The 13,978-nt window shown below is 37.4% G+C and overlaps 1 pseudogene; it reads left to right on the forward strand.

Moving 5' to 3' along the window:
* The first annotated feature begins 2,177 nt into the window (after nt 1-2,177).
* On the forward strand, nt 2,178-4,027 carry LOC114106472 (eukaryotic translation initiation factor 5 pseudogene; annotated as a pseudogene).
* The last annotated feature ends 9,951 nt before the right edge of the window (nt 4,028-13,978 follow it).

Genomic DNA, 13,978 nt, shown 5'->3' on the forward strand with positions numbered 1-13,978 from the left:
GAAGCTCTGGAAAGGAAATGGCTCAGAGACCTGAGGGCCCTGGATGGATAACTCACCAAAGCTCTCATCAGTTAATCTTACCCCACCCTGCCAAGTCACCAAGCAAGGCTCAAAAATCCCTGGGCAATTCCATTTATATGAGATAGTTCAAGGAGTCAAAAAATAGAGACAGAAATTAGTACAATATTTGCCAGGAGCCACAGAGAGGGGAAAATGGGGAGTTATCAATGCTTTCTTTTCTCAGTGCTGAGGATCCAACCCAGGATCTTGTACATGGGAGGCAAACACTCTACCACTGAGGTACACCCCCAGCCTGGGAGTTATTGTTTAATGAGTACTGAGTTTCAGTTTTACAAGACAAAAAGTTGTGTAGGTATATGGTGCTAATGGTTGTACAACACTATGAATGGACAGGTTTAAATAGCCAAAATGGTTAATTTGTTGTTATATGTATTGCTCCACATTAAGATAATAAATTTCTAGTGATGTGTTAATATATTATAAATAACATAATTAAGAAAAAATCTGAGGGCTGCAGATGTAGCTTAACGGTAGAGGGCTTGCCTAGCATAATTGATGCCCTGGGTTTAACTTTAGTACCAGAAAAAAAGAGAGAGAGAGAAAAAAAACTTTGAACAATAAAAAGACCCATGAAGATAACAGTGGAGTTAGGAAGTTATTTGTGTATTAAATAAGGACTGGTTAAGCACTGGTCTAAACACTAGGGGATCAGAGTGAACAAGGCATTTAATACCTACCTTCCAGGGCTTAAAATTTATGCAAATGCTTAATGAGCAATGGAGAGAGGAAGCCATTTGGGAAAGATAAGAATATATGGGAATTAGATAGAGATGATAGTTGCACAACTCTATAAATGTGCCAGACACCTCTAAATTGTGTATTTTACAATGGTTAATTTTATGTCATGTGAATTTCACCTCATTTGAATGAATAAATCAATAAACAAATAATAAACAAGGTACCTGGCCTAGAGATAATTAAAATCAAATTCCTCGCCCAGATAATTTTTCCTTGATTTGTTGACTGGTTCTAAAGTTTTCACATATATTTTTTTTTTGTTCAATAAACGCACCATTTGACAAGAATAAATAAAAAGAATCATCAAAAACATGACTCTTTATGTCATCTAGAGACCCACTTGATAATTCTATACTGAGAAAATCATTCTTTCTTTCGTTCATTCATTCATTCATTCATTCATAAGATTCACTCTATGTAAATACTGGTATTACAAACTGAATAACATAATTCACTGCCTCAGACCCTCCTGGTCCATCGAGGGAAGTTTGCACATGATATGCACCTGCTGTGCAAGGATGCTTTCCCCTCGCCTCTTCACTAAGTCTCACCAACATTTACACTCAATTAAAACTTATCCCAAGAGGCTTTCTGACATGTGCTCCACCCCTAGCCTAAAGACATCCTTAGAAATTCCTATTCTTCCTACAGTTGTCTCATTTTTTTAATTATGTTTATTTGTATAACTATATGTCTAATGTCTACAATCCCCCACTAAGCTATAATCTGCATGAAGGTAGCACCAGGATATCTTAGCCTTCACTGTGCCTAAGCCTGGAGTTGGCATATACTAGATGCTCAATAAATATTAACTGGATGAATAGAAATCATGAACATAAGCAATTCCAATGCAATAGATATTCTGATAGTGAGGCAGGACATATTTGACTTTATCTTTCCAAGGGAGAGAGTGGCAAAAGAAACAATTATGAAGTGGTGATAGTTGTACATAGTCTTAAGGGAGAAGTAGGAACCCCTGATGCATCATAGCTGGAGAAAGGTAGGGAGGTGTGAGAGCACATGGTGTGCATGTTCAAGGAGTGGAAGCATTTGTTTTCTGCATGACTGGGGAGAACAGTAGATGATAATGCAAGAGATATGGACAGGACTTGGACCACAGAAGAGCACATGCAGTTTGCCAAGCTTGCTGGAATTCACTCCATAGAATAATGAGGAGCTCGTTCAGTCAGAGCGAGAACATTCCAGAGGTCGCCAGGCTCGGCGCTGCCGGTGTGGACGCGGACGTCGCTGGGACAGCCCTTCCCGCTGCTCGGCGGCGGCACCTGCCCAGCCGCCCTCCGCTCGCCCGCCTCGCTGCTCCGGACCCGTTTCCAGCGCCTCTTCCTCCCAGTCCCGGGCGAGCCTTGTTGGGTTTATGTCTTTATTTGACGAAAACGAGCTGTTGCGCAGCCATTGGTACCTGTATTGGGGAAACATAGTGTACAAGCAAGGAGCTTACAGCCTCAGCGGCGAAAATTTTTTCATGTCAGACACCGAGAACTCGTGCAGTCGTTTATGTCATCCCTTCTTCTCCAGACAGAAGATACCAAAAAGTTTCAATCAAAGATCTCTTCATCTTATTGATAAAGCCACTAATAAGCCAAAATGTCTGTCAACGTCAACCGCAGCGTGTCAGACCAGTTCTATCGCTACAAGATGCCCCATCTGATTGCCAAGGTTGAGGGCAAAGGAAATGGAATCAAGACAGTTATAGTCAACATGGTTGACGTTGCAAAGGCGCTTAATCGGCCTCCAACGTATCCCACCAAATATTTTGGTTGTGAGCTGGGAGCACAGACCCAGTTTGATGTTAAGAATGACCGTTACATTGTCAATGGATCTCATGAGGCGAATAAGCTGCAAGACATGTTGGATGGATTCATTAAAAAATTTGTTCTCTGTCCTGAGTGTGAGAATCCTGAAACGGAACTGCATGTCAATCCAAAGAAGCAAACAATAGGTAATTCTTGTAAAGCCTGTGGCTACCGAGGCATGCTTGACACACATCATAAACTCTGCACATTTATTCTCAAAAACCCACCTGAGAATAGTGACAGTGGTACAGGAAAGAAAGAAAAGGAAAAGAAAAATAGAAAGGGCAAAGACAAGGAAAATGGTTCTGTATCCAGCAGTGAGACACCACCACCACCACCACCAAATGAAATCAGTCCTCCTCCACATGCTGTGGAAGAAGAGGAGGATGATGATTGGGGAGAGGATACAACTGAGGAAGCTCAGAGGCCTAGAATGGATGAAATTAGTGACCACGCAAAAGTTCTGACACTCAGTGATGATTTGGAAAGAACTGTAGAAGAGCATGTCAACATCCTGTTTGATTTTGTTAAGAAAAAGAAAGAAGAGGGTATCATTGACTCATCAGACAAAGAAATTGTCGCAGAAGCAGAAAGGCTGGATGTAAAAGCCATGGGCCCTCTTGTTCTAACTGAAGTTCTTTTTAATGAGAAAATTAGAGAACAGATTAAGAAATACAGGCGCCATTTCTTAAGATTTTGTCACAATAACAAAAAAGCTCAACGATACCTTCTTCATGGTTTGGAGTGTGTGGTGGCAATGCATCAAGCTCAGCTCCTCTCTAAGATTCCACATATCTTGAAGGAAATGTATGACGCAGACCTTTTAGAAGAGGAGGTCATCATCAGCTGGTCGGAAAAGACCTCTAAGAAATACGTATCAAAAGAACTTGCCAAAGAGATTCGTGTCAAAGCAGAACCATTTATAAAGTGGTTGAAGGAAGCAGAGGAAGAATCTTCTGGTGGTGAAGAAGAAGATGAAGATGAGAACATTGAGGTGGTGTACTCAAAGACTGCCAGTGTACCGAAAGTTGAAACTGTGAAGTCTGACAACAAGGATGATGACATTGATATTGACGCCATTTAAAAGAATGGATGCAACCTAGCTTAACAGTGTAATGCTGCAAATTTTTCTCCATTATCAGCCAGAAGTGCAACATGTATGTGTAAAAGCTAAAATGGTTTAACATCATGCTACACTTTAATACTAAAAATCTATTACTGTGAGTGGTCTGTAATTAGCCCAATGAGACATCTAGGAAGTCCATACACACATCAGTGAGCAGATGTAGTTTGCTTATTTATAGCATGTTTCTTTTGGAAAAACTAGTGGTGGACACATTTGGATCACATTTATACAGTTATAAAAATAAAGATTTGATTTTGGTCATTCTTCAGATTTTGGGCTCTGAATGACTTAGCTAAAGTAATTGGCTCCTTTTAAAAAGTGGTGCCATCATTTAACCTGACATGGTCCTTGGAGCCTGGTAGATTTTGTTAGATGCTGAGACCATTCAGGGGTTTTCAGCAGAATGTAAACAAACTTGTTTGTAATGATCTTACTGAGCTGTTAAATCTAGTACTTTTGAATTTTTTTAGTCCCTCAAATTGGCATCTGGCAATTTTTTTGTGCTGAGGTAGACTGATAATCAAATGACAGTGCAACATCTTGTTGAGAAATAAAAATAACCTGAGTGTCCTATAAATAATTTTAAGAACTAGTTTTGAAGTTTGGAGTTGTGATTTTTTCAGTTCATGTACACTAGCCCCCAATTTTAGTCTTTGGAGTCATGTGCATTGCACGTTGGATGAGCCAGGGAAAAATTATTACATTAACAAATAAGTATTTTAATGTGTATGTAGTGGTTGCTTTGTACCAAGAGAAAACTCAAACTTTGAGGTGTGATTAAATAATAAATTCTGATTTTAGTTGGGGGAAACAGGGAAAGGTGCATTTAATCTCTAGCAAGAACTGAGCAGTTTTTCCAGCTTTTACCCTTAAGGTTTAAATTATAATTTCAAAATGTTGAGACATTCTATCTTGTGTTCAGTATGTCGTGCGCCCCCCTCCCCCCCCAAAAAATATCGTGGTTTATTCAATGCCTTTTACATTTGGACACGTAGCTTATGCTGTTTTAGATTTTGGTTATTGCCTTGCCAAAATAAGTATTGCTATATTTCAAATTGGATTTTTTTTCCCCAAAAAAGTCTTATTTAAAAAAGAAACAAGTTAAAGGCATATTTCTAAGTCAGAGCCTATATTTTGGTGTAAGACTTGGGAGGGATATTTTTTACTTCACATTGAATATAGCTGGGCTCCCAAGAAGTTTGGATGATGGCCATTGGGTGTAGGTGATGAGTCTGAGAGCCCATCCAGGGCCTTGTATTTGGACTGACACAGGTGAATTTCTTATGCAGTTAGCTGATGAAAACTTTTGATTGGGGTTCTGACTTTGAGTTTATAAAAACTTTGCATTTATTCTTTTCCACAAAAAGTGCATTCCAGGCATTGCAAAGTCCATGTGGTTAATTTTGTGTGGAGCACTGGCTCACATTATTCAGCTCTTGTTTGTGACCCATCTCACAGATTATGAGACTTTAATGACATGTATATAAAAGTTTTTCACATTGAAAGTATACAAATATTTGAAAATAAAACCTTGTTAGCTTGACACTTTACAGAAATAAAAACCTAACAGTCTTAACATGGACAGAACATAGATCTCCCTCTGCCTTTTGATAGATTCTAGTGAGTGAAGAGCAGGAGCTATATACCTGAAGGGAACATGCTGTGTCACACCAAAGAGGGGACTTTTGCAAACTCCTGTAACCTAGGTCAGATTCTTTGGGCAAGGCCCATTTGCTGTCATTAACTAGATTCTATCAGAGGTGCTGGTGACCCATGTAGAGTGTACTTACTACACGTGTCAAGCTGATGAAGTGGTTGTTGTAGAGCTGTGTGGCTTTTACTCTAAGGGAAATGTGTCAGGGCTTCTCAACACTAAGGGAGAGGGTTAGGGCTTAGACCAGTGTTAAGTCTGGTGCCAAACTTTAGTGGAATTCAAATTCACATGATCTGGATTTAATTCACAGGTAACCTAATAGAGTAATCCACTTTGCTCTATTGAATTGTCTTAAAATTTCCTGTTTCAAACAGCTGCATTACTTGATTAAAACAATGTTAAAATTCAAAAAAAAAAAAAAAAAAAAAAGAAGAAGAAGAAGAATGAGGAGCATGTAAAGCAGGGATTCCTGTCATTAGACTCATGGACCATTCAGAAGTTGGTTTCAGACATCCATTAACTCCCCAAAATTGTATGCCCATATAAACATGGGCATGTAGGTATTTTTTTTTTATCCTTTTTGAAATAAAGAGTAAACAAAGGGGATGGGAATGTTGCTCAGTGGTATAGCACATAATTAGCATGTGTGAGGCTCTGGGTTCAACCCCAGGCACCAAAACAAACAAACAAATAAGCATAGTCACACAATGGTGGATGAATGAATGGAGGCATGGATAGCTTTTAGATGGAAAGAAGAGTGATTGATGAATATACAATTGGGGGATGGAGAGATGGATGAATAATGGAAGGATAGATAGATAAATGAAAGCACTCTGAATTAAACATTAGGAGAGCTGTTCCCTATCTTTGCAGGACACTTTCTAGTGTCTAGTTCACCCACCAGGTATCAGAGATACTGTGAGCTAACAGTGATCCCATAGTACCAATGGCAGTAGTATTGTATTAAAGGGAGTTTCAAAAATATTTATAAAGACAAGTGACTCAGTGCTAGTCTATGATCACAATCAGCATAAGTCAATGAGAGGATTGTGTACTAGTACTTAAGTTGTTGCTGACTAGGGACATTGACGTTTTCCAGAATGTTATTCCTGGGAAAGAAGGAAATAACTCGAGTTGAGTGAAACTTCACTCAGTATCAAATATGGAACAACCAGAACATCAGTCAAAATAGCAAAAGCAGAATCAATGAAAACTCAGGAACATGAGCCACAGAGGATGCTGGCAGTGCATGGGTCCAAATGCCAAGGAAACATATATAAATGAAGAGTGCTCAGGGAGGGAATTTTGAGGATATTGAGCCCTGCTCTGGCCTATACTATTTGCTGATCCATAGTCTCATTATTTATGGCTGTTGTCAGAGTTAACCCCAACGGTTAAAGGAACAAAAAATGTAAAGTTATCTCATATAAATGGAGATATAAATAGTACATAACATTAAAAGCTACCAAAAGTATTTATTACTAATAAAAATGCCAATTAAAACTACAGTGAGATAATATGTTTAGCAGACTGGAAAAGATTTTAAATAAATGGATAATACATTACTTTTGTGAGGAAGTATGTACTCTCCCACACTGCTGATAGGGGACATAATTTTGCGTCACTTTAGCAGTAATTTGAGACCATCTATGAAAATTATACCATGAGAATAGATAAGACGCAGACTAGGAGAAAATATTTGCAATAGACATATCTGATAATCTACTCTACCAATATACAAATAACTTTAAACCTCAAAAATAAAATTAACAATCTGGTTTTAAAATGGGCAAAAGTAGCTACTATTAGCTACTCAGGAGGCTGAAGCAGATCAATCACAAGGTCAAAGATAGCTCTGGCAACTTAATAAGACCCTGTCTTAAAAATAAAATTAAAGCCATTCTTGGGATACATCTCTAGACCCCCTTTCCTGTGTTCAGAAGGCCCATTTTACTCTTATGTGCAAGTATTGGAAAACCTATAGGGAGAAAGCAAGAGATTATGAAAGACATAAAATGTAACTGTCGACATTCAGGGATGTGGCTGTTGATTTCTCTGAAAGGGAATGGGAATGCCTGGAGCCAGCTCAAATAGAATTTATATAGACATGTGATTTTAGAGAACTACTGAAACCTAGTCTTCCTGGTGAGGATAACTTCCCTTCAGACTTCCTAATTTGCTATTAATATTTAATTTATTTAGATTATTTCTTTATTTCTAAACAGCACAGCACTAGGATAGAAACATTAATAGTTACAGGAAGGATCCCAATGAAGAGTCATTCCATTTTCCAATAAGCAAGTCTAAGCCATCCCTCACACCTTTCTGAAGCAAAGAAAAGAGCTCTGGGGAGAAAAGAAACAGTAGCCAAATACTCAGATGTGCAGAAATGAGTAAAACCGAAAACACAGATGAGAAGCCCAAAGGCCAAGGAAGATCTCAGAATGGTAGTTGAAAATGTATAATGACTATTTAAAATGACTATTTAGAAGCCTAAATTTATTTCTCTTGATACTATAGAAGAACACTTCCTGCCTTATGTTTATCATTCTTTCAAATTCTTTAAAGTTTCCTCCTCCCACTCCAGTGATCTCTGAGTATAGTAAAAGTAACAGCAAAAATACTCCCCTTTGGGAGTGTCTGCATGATCTGACAGCTTTTCCATTGCTTAAGGTGGTCTCTAGAAAATCTCTGCATATTTCTGGAGACCTTTAGATAAACTAACTTTTATATGCTAACATCATTAAAAAGTTTCTCTAATATTTATACATTTTTGAGTAATATTTTCTCATCAGAAGTGTTTATACACTCTTATAATAAATTTTATGAGAAATTTTTCTGCTGTATAATTAATGTCAATGATTCACAATAGTCATTGTGGGTATATAGTCACATATGAAAATTATAGTTACTCAGAAGGATTTTAAAAGTAATACATCTAAGGCTATTAAGGGTTTTGTAAATTAAAGTTTTTCTTTTTCTTGACTCCTTTTCTGTATTTCATTTATGAAATAAGTTTTATGTTATAGAATAGATTCCCTCATATACTTTAATAATGCTTTTATATTTTAACCTACATATTATGATGAATAGCAACTGTTATTACTTCACAATAATGTGAGTTTAAATTAAAATATGAAAAATCCTGTGTCTACTGACAATAAAAAATATAATTGTCCTTACTTGCTCTTATAAATATCACCCCTGATTTGCTTATGACTTGTAATTTTGCCTCACTTGGTTTTGTCTAGGTGCACATGAAAAGTTATAAAAATTATCTTATTTTTGTATGTATATGTATATGTATGTATATGTATATAGCCGTAAAAGGAATGGAAACCAGGGAGTAGTCTAATACTGAGCTGTATCCATAGCCCCTTTTATTGGGAGAGAGATTCTCGCTAATTTTTGAGGATGTCTTCTAATTCTCCTGTTTCAGCCTTCCTAATAGCTAGGTTTACATTCATGCCCATCATCTGTATATTGATGACTCTGTTCTTATGTCCAAAGAAAGATTTTATCATTTTAAAGACAACTTTAAACAATTTTTGTAATTCTGTTTGTCTTTTATGCAGTGTTTGAAATTTTGTGATGAAAATCATTCTTAATAAACTTACTCTCTTAAGTATTTAAAAAATTAAATTAAAAAGATTGGGGAAGTAGCTCAGTGGTGGAATGCTTGCCTGGCATGAGCTAGGACCTGGGTTTAACCTCCCTAAAGCCATAATAATAATAATAATAATAATAATAATAATACCAATAATAATAATAATAATTATAAACAAAAGAGCTGAACAGACACCTTACCAAAGAAGATAAACAGATGGCAGATAAGCATATGAAAATATTTGCAACTATCTGCAACATCGTGCCATTAGAAAATTGCAAATTGAAACAGCAATGAGATATCACTATGCAACTATTAGAATAACCAGTAGGTGGCCTAACTACTGAAAATACCAAATGCTGGTGAGCATGGGGAACAATAGGAACTCATTCATGGCTGGTGGGATGCAAAAGTACAACCACTTTGGATAAAATTGAGACAGTTTCTTACAAAGCTAAACATAGTCTTACCATAACTTCTATCAATCACCCCCCCCTTGGTACCGACTCAAATAAGTTAAAAACACGTCCACACAACAACTGGCACAGAGATGTTTATAGCAGCTTTATTCATAATTGTCAAAAACTAGAAGCAACCAAAATGTCATCCTTCAATAGGTGAAGGGATAAACAAACTGTAGTACACCCATACAATGGAGTATTATTCAGAGAAAGAAATGAGCTATCAAGCCATGATAAAACGTGAAGGAAACAAAAAAGCATGTAACTAAGTGAAAGAAACCAATCTAAAAAGTCCACATACTGTATGTTTCAAACTATATGATATTCTGATAAAGGTACAACCATGGAGATAGTACAAAGATCTGTAGTTGCAGATTTGTAGCCCAGAGGAAAGAATAAATAGATAGAATACAGAAGATTTTCAGGGCAGTGAAACTATTCCGTATGATACTATATGATGGATTTGTATCATTACACATTAGTCAAAAGCCAAATAATATACAACACCAAGAGTGAACCCCAATGTGAACTATGCACTTTGGTAGATGATAAGGTGAGAGTGTAGGATTATAGATTATAACAAATGTTCCACTCTGGTGTGGGATGCTGATAGTGGTGTTTGGGTCAGGAGTATATGGGAACTTTCTGTACTTCCCACTCCATTGTTCTTTGAACCTAAAGCTATTCTTGAAAAAAATAAAATCCACTTTTCAAAATTATATATGCATATACCCTTTGAACCCAAAATATACTTCTAATAATTTATGCTATAAATGATTCATATAAGGACAAAATAACTTATGTAAAATTTTCATTATTGCAGCATTATTCATAGTTTAAAAAGATTAAAAGCAATGTAAATGCCCATCCATTCGTTTATGTGATTAAGTATAACATGGTATATACATTTAATGGAGTAATACTATGCAGCTGTTTTTAAAAATAAATTTTTTGTGTGTTGATATAGATTGATCTCAAAGATATTTTGTTAGATTAAAAGAGCAAAGCATGTAGAACAACATATAGTTTGTTAACACTAATTTAAAATTTTAGGGGTGAGGAAAGAATATAGATACATATTTGCTCATTTATATATTAAACTCTTGAATATACATGAAACTGGCTAAATTGATTACCTTTAGGGAGAAAATTTGAATGAGTGTGAGATTTTTCTCATTACCTTGATTAACACAGGGGCAATAATTAAAACTCTGATATTTAGCCTAATGTTCTAAGTTAATGTTGACCAAAACATTATATAACACAATATGGAACCAAATACACACGAATATATAAATATCCCCCAACATAGACAAATACACAAATATCAACCCTAAAGCACAGAATCAAAGTCTGACTTGAAAAGCTATCAATTCTAAACTGGCTTCACTTAGATAATGTGACCCACAATGATGACTCAAAATGCAAAATCCTAAAATCTCTGACTTTGGAGTAATTTTTATTATTGGAGAAGGACCCAATGACTGACTCTTCAGCTTTACTTTGGCTCCTTGCTACCTGGAGAGAAGAAATGGTTTGAGGTTGTGCTTTGAAAAAAGCAAAGAAGTCAAGTTTTAATATGGGCTTAGACTGTGGATACAACCATAGGGCCTCATTTTTCATGGAAGACCACTACAAGGCCCATTTGCTCTGTTCTCCAGCCACCAGTTATCCCAGGTCCCAGTTTCATCCCTTATTTTGAATTATCCTGAGTCACTCACTGTTTGCTTCTCACTTTCATTACTTGAGAAAGCACCTGGGCTGAGAGAGTGCAAAGTATACTCCAGAGTCATTATTCCATGTGAAAGAGCTGTGATCTCTTTGGGGCAAAGGCCTCTTTAATCTACAGTTGTTATTGTGATTACCCCCACATGACCTTGATACAGAAGGACTGCCTGTGGCTTCTTCTTGTCCCTGAGCACAGGGAGTTACAGTGGCTTGGGGGTCAATTTCTTCAATGTCTGAATAAGGCACGTGTCAGGTTTTGAATTTCCAAAACCTCTAAGAATAATAGACTCTTCACATTGAAAATAGTCAAACACATTCAACCAACCTACCCCACCCCTCATTCTATGGTGAGGAAATTGAGACCCAAAGAGTAGGAATGACTAGTCTAAAGTCATGGTCTGATCTCTGAGAAACTAATGCAATGCTCTTTCACCTCAAAAATATTGTCAACACAAATTCTTAGAATGTCTTGTAAAGTTTAATCTACATTTACCCTATAACCTAGGAATTCCATTCTGAAGTGCATATTCTAGAGAAATTAAAACATATCTTTCAGAGGGAAGATGGCTAGCAGCTCATTGGAAAGTTCTTCTGCCCAGAGGAATCCAAGCCACACTAAATGGCAACCCTAAATCTTAATATCTCAAATAATTAACAAATAATGAAACACAAACACTCAGAAATGTATTTACAAAAGGAAAGCCCCTGATGGATCTAGTCCAAATGGGTTCTTGAACTAGACAAAGACAAAATGGCTCTGGTGGTTTATTTAAGTGGGTACATCAAAAGTAGGGGTAAGGTTTCAAGGATAGAATCTTGCTTTGTGATGTCCTGCAGTCAGCAAGTTGACTTGGCAGGTCACACCCATCTCAGGTGCTGTGCGGAATCTTAGGCAGAGCTTGAGGGGGAAGTTCACCTGCATCAGGCTGTCAATCCCTATGGGGAGTGTACCAGGGAGTTCCCAGTGCCAGACTTATCCCCTCAGGAGGCTACACACACACACACACACACACACACACACACACAAATATTCATAGCAAATCTGTTTATAATAGCCAGAAACTAGGTACCACCCAAATATCCACAGGTAAATGGATAATCAAATTGTGGTTTATCCACTTAATGGAATACAACACATCAATAAAAAGAAACAAATTCTTGATACATACAATGTCTCGCAGACATTGAATTGAGAAAAGAGGATGAGGATACACTTTAAGCATAAAAGAATATACACATATTTTAACATTTATATGTGACAGTACCACAGGCAAAAGTAATTCATCTTTGGAGATAAAAAATAAAAGAAAGTGACCCCTGCTCCCCAGGGGGGATGGGACAATTACAGTCAACACAGGAAACCACGCTGCCTCTCGCCCTGTACAAGCCTGGGCCAGTCTCTAGAGTGCCAGGACCCAAGGCTCCTCCCCACCGAGGTGCACCACATACTCCCCAGGTGCCAAGGCTGGAGAGCACCCCACAAGTTATAACTGGTCAGTCGTGCGGTCTCTATCCACCTTAGGCTTGACAGTTTGGCCTGAATAAGGTGTATGGGATGGGTGGGCCAGTGTCCTTTGTGTTCCTTGTTAAGCAAAAGAAGTTAGTAGCTAATTCTATTGTGGATGTTCTTGTCTGGGTACAGTCTTTAAGACATTACAAGGGATTTGCTTGCTTAGCTGTCAATAGAATCAAGCCCTGGGAGCCTATAGCCATGGTCTGAGCTACCCTCTGAGAGGGACGCAGGTCAGGCAGCCCCCTTCTCAGGATGATGGGTCCTTTCCGTTTTCCTTCATGCCTTACAGTGCATTGTTTTTCTACCTGCTTGTCTTATTATTAGAACAACTTAGAAAACAACAAAGACTATTTTCCTGATGTTGGTATGAAACCCCTTGTTCTAAACGGAGACTGCCCAGGGTACCCCCTAGCTCCTTGCAGCTGACTTCTGTCCTCCAGGAGGAGGTCTCAAAGTCCCACCTGCGGAAGTACTTTCCTGTTGATGTGGTAGGCTAGCAATATTTTGGCTAAAATTATGTTTGTGGCTGTAACCATTTGTAGGAATTAGTTTAAGAAATAAAAGTCACAGAAAGAAAAAAAAAGTTGTCTGGGGCACGAGAGGGGTAATTGACGGAAAGGGGGGTAAACAAGAACTTTTGGGGGTAAACATTTGTCAAAACATATTAAACCATACATGTTAAATCTATGTACTTTATTATATGTAAATTATACCTTAATAAGGTTGATTTTAAAAAAAAGATAAATATGATAGACTCAGTGGCTCACAGCTATAATCTGATACTCAGGATGCCAAGGCAGGAGGATTCCAAGCTCAAAGCTAACTTGGGCAAATTAGTAAGATCCTTGCCTCAAAATAGAAAGTAAAAATGATTGAGGATGTAGCTCAGTGGTAGAGTGTTGCTAGGTTCAATCCCTAGTACCACCAACACACAAACACACACATATAAACAAAAGATAAGCCTTGATATTTGCATTGCTTTTTTTGTTGTTGTAAAGTACTTTCTTACATTCATCTGTTAGGGAGAGGATAAAATCCCTCTTCCTCACAGATTTAATGTGGGCTCTTTGAATCTGGAACAAAATTAGAGACCTAGGAGTCAAATTAACACAAGACTGATTAATAAGAGAGAAACAAACAAGTTTCTTTTATATTTTTAGACAACAAAAAATTACGATAAAATCACAGGACAAAGGATCTCTGGGATAGGGGTAATTAATTCTAGGGAAGTCTTTAGGAGATATTTGAAGAGTGGA

The sequence above is a fragment of the Marmota flaviventris genome, chromosome 1 (genome assembly GCF_047511675.1).
Source record: "Marmota flaviventris isolate mMarFla1 chromosome 1, mMarFla1.hap1, whole genome shotgun sequence".
Lineage (NCBI taxonomy): Eukaryota > Metazoa > Chordata > Mammalia > Rodentia > Sciuridae > Marmota > Marmota flaviventris.